Source organism: Chiloscyllium plagiosum, chromosome 12 (genome assembly GCF_004010195.1).
Source record: "Chiloscyllium plagiosum isolate BGI_BamShark_2017 chromosome 12, ASM401019v2, whole genome shotgun sequence".
Classification (NCBI taxonomy): Eukaryota; Metazoa; Chordata; class Chondrichthyes; order Orectolobiformes; family Hemiscylliidae; genus Chiloscyllium; species Chiloscyllium plagiosum.
The window spans coordinates 63,710,791-63,718,500 of record NC_057721.1 but is presented as its reverse complement, the minus strand read 5'-3'; the positions used below and the strand labels follow the sequence as shown (position 1 = coordinate 63,718,500).

Here is a 7,710-nt window from a genome sequence, read left to right as displayed (position 1 = left end):
CTTCTTTTCCACCTATCCACTCCACCCTCCTCTCTGACCTATCACCTTCATCTCCTCCCCCACTCACCTATTGTACTCTATGCTACTCTCTCCCCACCCCCACCCTCCTCTAGCTTATCTCTCCACGCTTCAGGCTCTCTGCCTTTATTCCTGATGAAGGGCTTTTGCCCGAAACGTCGATTTTGCCTGTCCTCGGATGCTGCCTGAATTGCTGTGCTCTTCCAGCACCACTAATCCAGACACTGAAAAGTAACCTATTTTAATTTAATGGGTACAATAAATAATTGACCTTAGCAACTTATGAACAATAAGAAAAGAAACTTATTCAAGCTGAATCTTTCACAAGTCTTTCAGACACCTGAACTACATGGTCCAATGCCATCCAACAGTTTATACTTTAGGAAAATACAGGCTTCGTCATACATTTTTATATGAATTGTATCAAAACAGCAGTGCGCATGACCATTCCTCCCTCTTCATTCTGATTCTAGCTATAGGAAAAATAACAATTAGCTAAAAATTGCCATAGCAGTGAAATGCATATTGTTCACTCATGGTTAGACTTGCCCTGCAGCTTCATGATATTTTCCATCCCATGTTGCTGAAATTGTAAACTGATAACAAGGGAGGACCAGCATCTGTGACATGATCGAAGAGGACAAGCAACTATGTAACTCCTTCTGTGATCAAGTTGAATACAGAGGAACCTCAATTATCCGAACAAGATGAACTGGCAGTATTTTGTTCAGATAATTGATTATTAGGTTAATTGATTCAATGCCTCTCCACTGGGGCTCGGAGATTTCTGAAGTTTTGTTTTTCCTCGCTCTGCCTATCTTTCCCCTCTCTGTCTCAGGGTGTATTTCTGAGCAGACACACACTTGTGTGCAAAGGACCTGCAGCATTGCTAAAACCTCCCCCAGCCCCCCACCCCCAATCAGTTCAATGGGATTGACACAGCGAACACTTGCTAAGTGTGTTCCCATTCAGGAGACTAGGCAGTAGCAAACCTCGCGCAAGCCCCTGCTCTCCCCACCCCCGTCTGCCCCCACTCAATGTCCTTCCCAACCCCATGTCCGTTCTCACCCGCCTCTAACCCCGTCCAACCCGGCCCACATCTGCCCCCACCCCGCGCCTCCAACCCCATCCTGAGGAAGTGGTGGAGTTTGGTACAATTACAAAGTTACAGTGATCATGGTGGATTTCAATATTCAGGTGGACTGGGAAATTCTGGTTGGTAGTGGATTGCAAGGAAAGGAATTTGTGGGATGTCTACAAGATGGCTTTTTGGAGCAGCTTGTGGTGGAGCCCACCAGGGAACAGGCAGTGCTGGATTTAGTGTGGTGCAATATTTAGATTTGATAAGGGAGCTTAAGGTGAAGGAACCCTTAGGAGACAGTGATCACAAAACAAAAAGAGCGAAGAAAGGAATGGGTATGGAGATGACTGCCCATTCCCTCAGCCTTTCCTTGTAGCCATTGTGCTCAATCAATCTTGGAAGTTTTTGCCTCAGCAGCACTAGTATTCCAATTGTTATAAAGCTTGCCGATGCATTGGTCCTCCTTATGTCCAGAAAACCCAGCCCACTGCGTCCACAGTAAGTAACAGAGAAAGCCAAAGATTGAATTTTAATCGATTGCTGTTCCATTGTTTGCTTAATGCAAGCTTGCTATCCATCTGCAGCTATTGTCTGGAACAGATTGAATTTACATAGGTTATCAGAAAGTAACACTCTGTTTTCTTCTGAACAGCTGGCTTTCTTGCAACACAATGGTACATTGTTATAAATCCAACACAATTAGACAAAATAAAAACGGTGCTTTGGAATATTACCAGTTCAAACCAAAGTAAAATTGATCGTAAATCAGGGAGACCAAAGTTATAAAAATAATAAGTGGTGTGTTATTCTTCTATTCGGATGAGTTCCTTTGTTTATTCTCAATGAACACTATACACAGCTGCACGACCAGCTGCAAGGCCTGTTAGTTAACATGTTTGCATTCACCTTTAGCCCCAGTGGATTTAGCAGAGTAACTTTCTCTCTCTGTATGTATATATTCATATTAATATGTACTGATTTTGTATAGATAGTTGTTAATATCAGAAATGTAGTACTCCAGTAGAAATACATGGGAAAGACAAAAATGGAAGCTCAAATAAAACAACATTTACTTGTTGTCTGGGAAAATATCTGACAATTGACGTGTGTCATAGAAATGTTTTTATTTGCAAAACTAACATGGAATGCCTTTCTCCATTACAATGAATATGTGACAATGGAACCCGCAACATCATGAAATCATACAGTGTAGATGAGGCCCTTCGGCCCATGAGGTCTGTACTGCCAAAATAACACCAAATCTCCGCTATCCCCACTTTCCAGCATTAGGTCCATAGTCTTGAAATGACTGGGCTAAGTCGGTGCTTCCTCCTTCTGTGAATCACAGACTGAAAGCTTTATGATTAGATAAGGCAGATTAGATACAAACCAGTTTCAGATTTTTGGCACTGAGACACAAGCTTACTCCTAATATAAATCAAAGAACTTTGGATGCTGGAAACCTGAAACAAAAATAGGAATTGTTGGAGAAACTCAGCAAATCTGCCAGCATCTGTGGAGAGAAAACAGAGTCAACATTTTGGGTCCAGTAACCCTTCTTAAGAAGTGATGCTACCATTATACCATAACTCTGTTTTCTCTCCACAGATGCTGTCAAGATCTGCTGAGCTTCTCTAGTAATTTCTTTTTTGTCTCATTTCAATCATGGCCTCTTTAGGATTTGATGATTTCCATTATTAGACATTCCAATAATCAGTGGACAAACAGCTCCAGCTCTTAATAAAATGGCAATGGTTGCAGTCAGTTTGCATGATGCCACTGTTTCTCAGAGTAACATGTTGCATAGTATTTTGCTTATCTCTTCAGAATGCCATGCAGGTCATAGCCTTTCAAGAACAGTTGGAATCCTTTTAGGATCTGCTGCTGTGGGACCAAATGGTGGTGTAATTATCCTGTCACTAGAACAGAGAGCGAGGTTAATGCACTGGGGACATGTGCTCATATCCCACTATTGCAATTGCTGGAATATAAATTCAATATTTTTAAAAATATGGATTTGAAAGCTAGTCTCAGTAAAGATGACAATGAAATTATCATCAATTGCTGTAAAAACTAATTTGTGTACACTAAGGTTCTTTTGGGAAGTAAATTGGCTGCTCTTACCTGGCCTGGCCTTCATGCTACTCCAGACCTATAACATTACTGCCCTCTGATTCCGCCTGGTAAGCTACTCAGCTATTAGAGAGGGGCAGCACCGACCAATATCAACTTGCCATCAAAGAATACAAACAGAGATGATCATCGTCATACATGAGGAAAAAGATAGTTGAGTAAATGTTGTAGTACACACTCATTTTTGTACAATTTGCACATTGTACAGTATTTTATCCTATTTGCCTTCTAAGATTGCATTTCTAAATGATTAGATTAGATTACTTACAGTATGGAAACAGGCCCTTCAGCCCAACAAGTCCACACCGCCCCGCTGAAGCGCAACCCACCCATACCCCTACATTTACCCCTTACCTCACACTACGGGCAATTTAGCATGGCCAATTCACCTTACCTGCACATCTTTTGGACTGTGGGAGGAAACCGGAGCACCCGAGCAGGAATGCCAAGCAGGAATGTGCCATAATACTTATCAATGTTTCAAGGACCTTTATCATTTCTGGGTACTGTTAAATTGCTGCATGAAATGTCCCATGTAAAGGTAATTTTTTTTGTCATTATCTCCAGGCCTGTAATTTCCCTTTAACACTGGTGGTCTCTTACTAGGCCTGTAGTTCTGCAGGCAGATACTGACATTGGAAGCTCTTTTGTAGTTCTGTTGAAGTAACACATAATTTAAATTCCTGGAAAATATCTTGTCAATGTTTGGAGAATTGTCAATGTAAACTGTCTATTCCCTTTTACCACCATTAATTTACATCACTGGTGTCTGTATCATTGGTATGGTTACATAGTTGAGTATTTATGTGTTTCCTCATAGTCTGTGATCCACACATCATTTGAGACTTTTAAACTCTGGTTCTGAATAAGTAACCTGAAATAATCTTGGATGCTTGTAGGAATCACTTCATTCATAACATATTACTTGCTGCTGAGCTCTATTTTTCAGATCTGAGACACAAGAACATATTGTTTTGACAGCAGCTTGTGATAATATGAACAAGTCAGATTCCAGAGTTAGATCTGGCTTGGTTGACCATTAGTTTTATTTCTGCAATTTGATTAACATGATGTTCAGTCACTGAACATATTGACAAGAAGCTGCTCATGTTCTTCTAACAAAGGAACATTAAAGTTACACACAAAAGGGAAAAAAATGAGGTATTATATCCTTTAAGAATTAATTGAAATGGCCTTCTTACTAATATCAAAAATAAGAAGTCAACCGCATTACCCACAACACCATCCTTACAGACACTCAAATACCAGAGAAAGGTCACTTTAAAGTGTAAAGTTCATTGTTCTGTTGCATTATTTCTTTCTGACAAACTTCCACATTCACTCCATGATCTCCTTTTAGTCATTGTCTCATCCTAAGTACCTTAAAACAAATTGCGACTACACTTAAGTTATTTCTTACATGGTTTTCAATTCCTTTTTGCAGCCTTCTGTTTCTGGAGCTCTTCGCTTCTTAAGTCATTCACCATCAGGAGTTCTTCTTTTCTGCATTGACTGTTCTAAAGATTGCTAAACTGTACTGCTGCCAGTATAGACTTTTTTACATGAAAAGAAATCCGCCAATCACTGACCACCTGGATGGTTCTGTTTTTATAAAAGAGCTGAATTCTATCACTGTCTGCTTCTGGCATAGCTCACTTGCAGCCCTTCCTTATTGTGAAGACGGAAGGACAAATAACCACAAGAGTTTTAAAAACCGCATCGATACACATGTAAACAAAACTTCAGAAAGCGTGGCACCACTCACAAAAACGGAACTAAAATCAGCTCATCCCTTTCCTAACTCACACAATATAAAAGTACAAATCAAACTTAAAACTTTACATTCTTTCATCCATACTTGAACCCAGGTTTAGAAATAATAATACACCAGAAACCTTCATCAAGCATTCATTGACTATATAACCTGGAATAGAAATTCAAACACATAAACATGTTCCTGAGGGGCATTTGCTGGGTGGATGTTGAAAGGATCCTTGTGGGAGATTCTAGAATCATGGCTCACTGTTTTAAGTCTAAAGGGTCACTCGTTTACAACAAAGGTAAGAAGATTTTTTTTTCACCAAATGTTGTGAGTCTTTGGAAAGCTCTTATTTTCATGGGTAGAAAGCAGTGTCTTTGAATACTAAAAAGGCAGTGCAAGATAGATTTGTTTTGTTAAGCATAGGGACGAAAGGCAGTGAGCAAGCCCAACATGTGGAGTCGTCAGATCAGTTGTGATCTTATTAAATGGCAGAGCAAATTCAAAAGACCTATTCCTGCTCCCAGTTCATATGTTTGCATGTTCATTAAGTTATGTTTTTTCTGTATGTGGTCAGATTCCTTCTCGGCATTATTGAACTTGGAAATTCTTCAGGAGGCATTGACTACACCGTCTCAGCTTTGCTTTTGTGGGCCAAGCACAGTTTAGAAGTTATTCATCTTTACATAAGTTCTCAAGAGAGATCTATACCTGAAATGTTTGTTTGTACTCTCCACAGATGCAGACTGACCTGCTGAATGTACTCCAGCATTTTCAGAGTTTTGAATTTCCAACATTTCCAGTTCTTCTTGTAATTATAAGGTTATGCTGCCATTAACTATGAATCCATGCATCTTGGACATTTTTGGCTTGAATTTTTGTTACTCTCAATGCTTTTTGGATGTGATTGTGATGTCTATTTATGGCTCCATTAGAGATCTGTTTAGTTTTCTTTTGAATGCTTCAGTATTTCTTGCATTAATTGAACAGGGTGAAAGTAGAACATTGCCTACCCCTCCCTTGCTGCAGTACTTTCTAGATTGTTAATAAAGCTTGTCAGAATTTGAAGCTTATTCATTATTTTTCAGAAATTCACTAAACTTTTTTTCCATTTATCTATTGTTAACTAAACAGTTTATCTAATGCATGCTACATGTCATGTCTAACATCAGTCATACGCACATTTCATGCTCGCACTTCCATCTGTTTAATTCAATTTCCCTATTAAGAAAACAACAAAATATCACAATTGAACATGAACAGAATCAACATGTAGGAAGCAGAAACGAAACCTGCTAAATATGGATTGTCAATGCCAGCCAGCAATCGAAGTGGAAAAACAACTTCTGAAAATTACTTCAACTGCCATCTTGAATTAGCCGAGAAATGCAATAGTGTATTAATGCTTTAAAACATTAAAAATCCACAAATGAAAATGTTTACCTACACAATATCATGTTTGTGATTGAAACACCTTTAAATATTTTATTTCTGTCAAGAAACCTGTGCTTATATGAGAAGGCTGAGACTTGGGTGTATTCAGAACCCTGGATTCTTCAGCTGAACAGATTCATGTTAGCACAGCTCTTAGCAAACATCAGAGTGTGCAACATTTTTGACAGGAAGACTTGGCAAACTCACTGGCTATTCATAGAATGTGCAAAGACTTAAGGTTTGTAAGCCCTGTACCCTCCAGTGGAAAATTACTGATAATAAAACCCCATGGGAAACTATTTTAACATAATGGAAGTAGTCAGAATTTTCTTCTGTATTTATTAAACATCAAAGAAAAGACAAAGCAATAACTCAGCAACTTTTAATAATATTTCTGCAAAAATATTAGTTTATTGTCTTCGTGGTATTATTCACAGTATATTGCCATGGCAAATGACAGAGCCAAATTTCAAAATTGTATTTCATAGATTTTGCTACATATTATAAATGGGTGCACTACTTTGATTTGTTTATACCTCGAAGAGGTAACAATATCTGGAAGAATTGTGCAGTCATTCAAGATTTGAGATAAAGATAACAAAAATCTGGAATTGAAGGTGTTCTAGAAAATGATAAGCTTAAACATATTGTAGTGACGTTACTTATTAAAGGGAAGATTTATAGAATCATAGAATCACTACAGTGTGGAAGCAGGCCATTTGACTCATTAAGTCCACTCTGACCCTCTGAGGAGCATCCCACCTAGACTCAACCCCCTGCCCTGAGTATTAAACAAGAGCTTTAGCTTATTCTTAATGCCTACTACAAACCTTCAATGAATGCTAAAGTGTTGTTCCCTTTGTCATACACAGAGATTTATGTAGCTGTGTTGTTTATTTAGCTATTCACAATAGCTAGGGAAAATCAGACTGGAATTATTGAATAATTACAGGATAGGTTGAAAGCATTCAGTCCATTGTGTCTGTGATAGTTTGCTAAAAGACCTATCAACTAATTTTACTCCTGTGCTTTATCCATATTCATTGCATTCCACTTTCTGTGTAAAACATTTTTCTTCATAGTGTTCCTTCTTGTGCCAATCGCCTGAAATCAATGTCCTCTTGTTGTCACTTCCATCAATGAGAAGTTTCTCACTATCTGCTCTCTCTTTGAACATCTCTATTACATCTACTCCTAAACTGCCCTTTTCTAAGCAGAACAGTCCCAATTTTCCCAATTCATCCGCTGAATTGATGCCTTCCATCTCCAGGATAATTCTCATAAA

The 7,710-nt window shown here is 38.6% G+C and overlaps 1 long non-coding RNA gene across 3 annotated transcripts in view; it reads left to right on the top strand.

Moving 5' to 3' along the window:
* LOC122555355 overlaps positions 1–6,735 on the top strand; it is a 19,331-nt gene extending 12,596 nt beyond the window's left edge. For all 3 annotated transcript variants that reach the window (XR_006313240.1, XR_006313239.1, XR_006313241.1), the window contains exon 3: positions 5,731–6,735. This is a non-coding gene — a long non-coding RNA (uncharacterized LOC122555355). The remainder of the gene's footprint in view (positions 1–5,730) is intronic.
* The last annotated feature ends 975 nt before the right edge of the window (positions 6,736–7,710 follow it).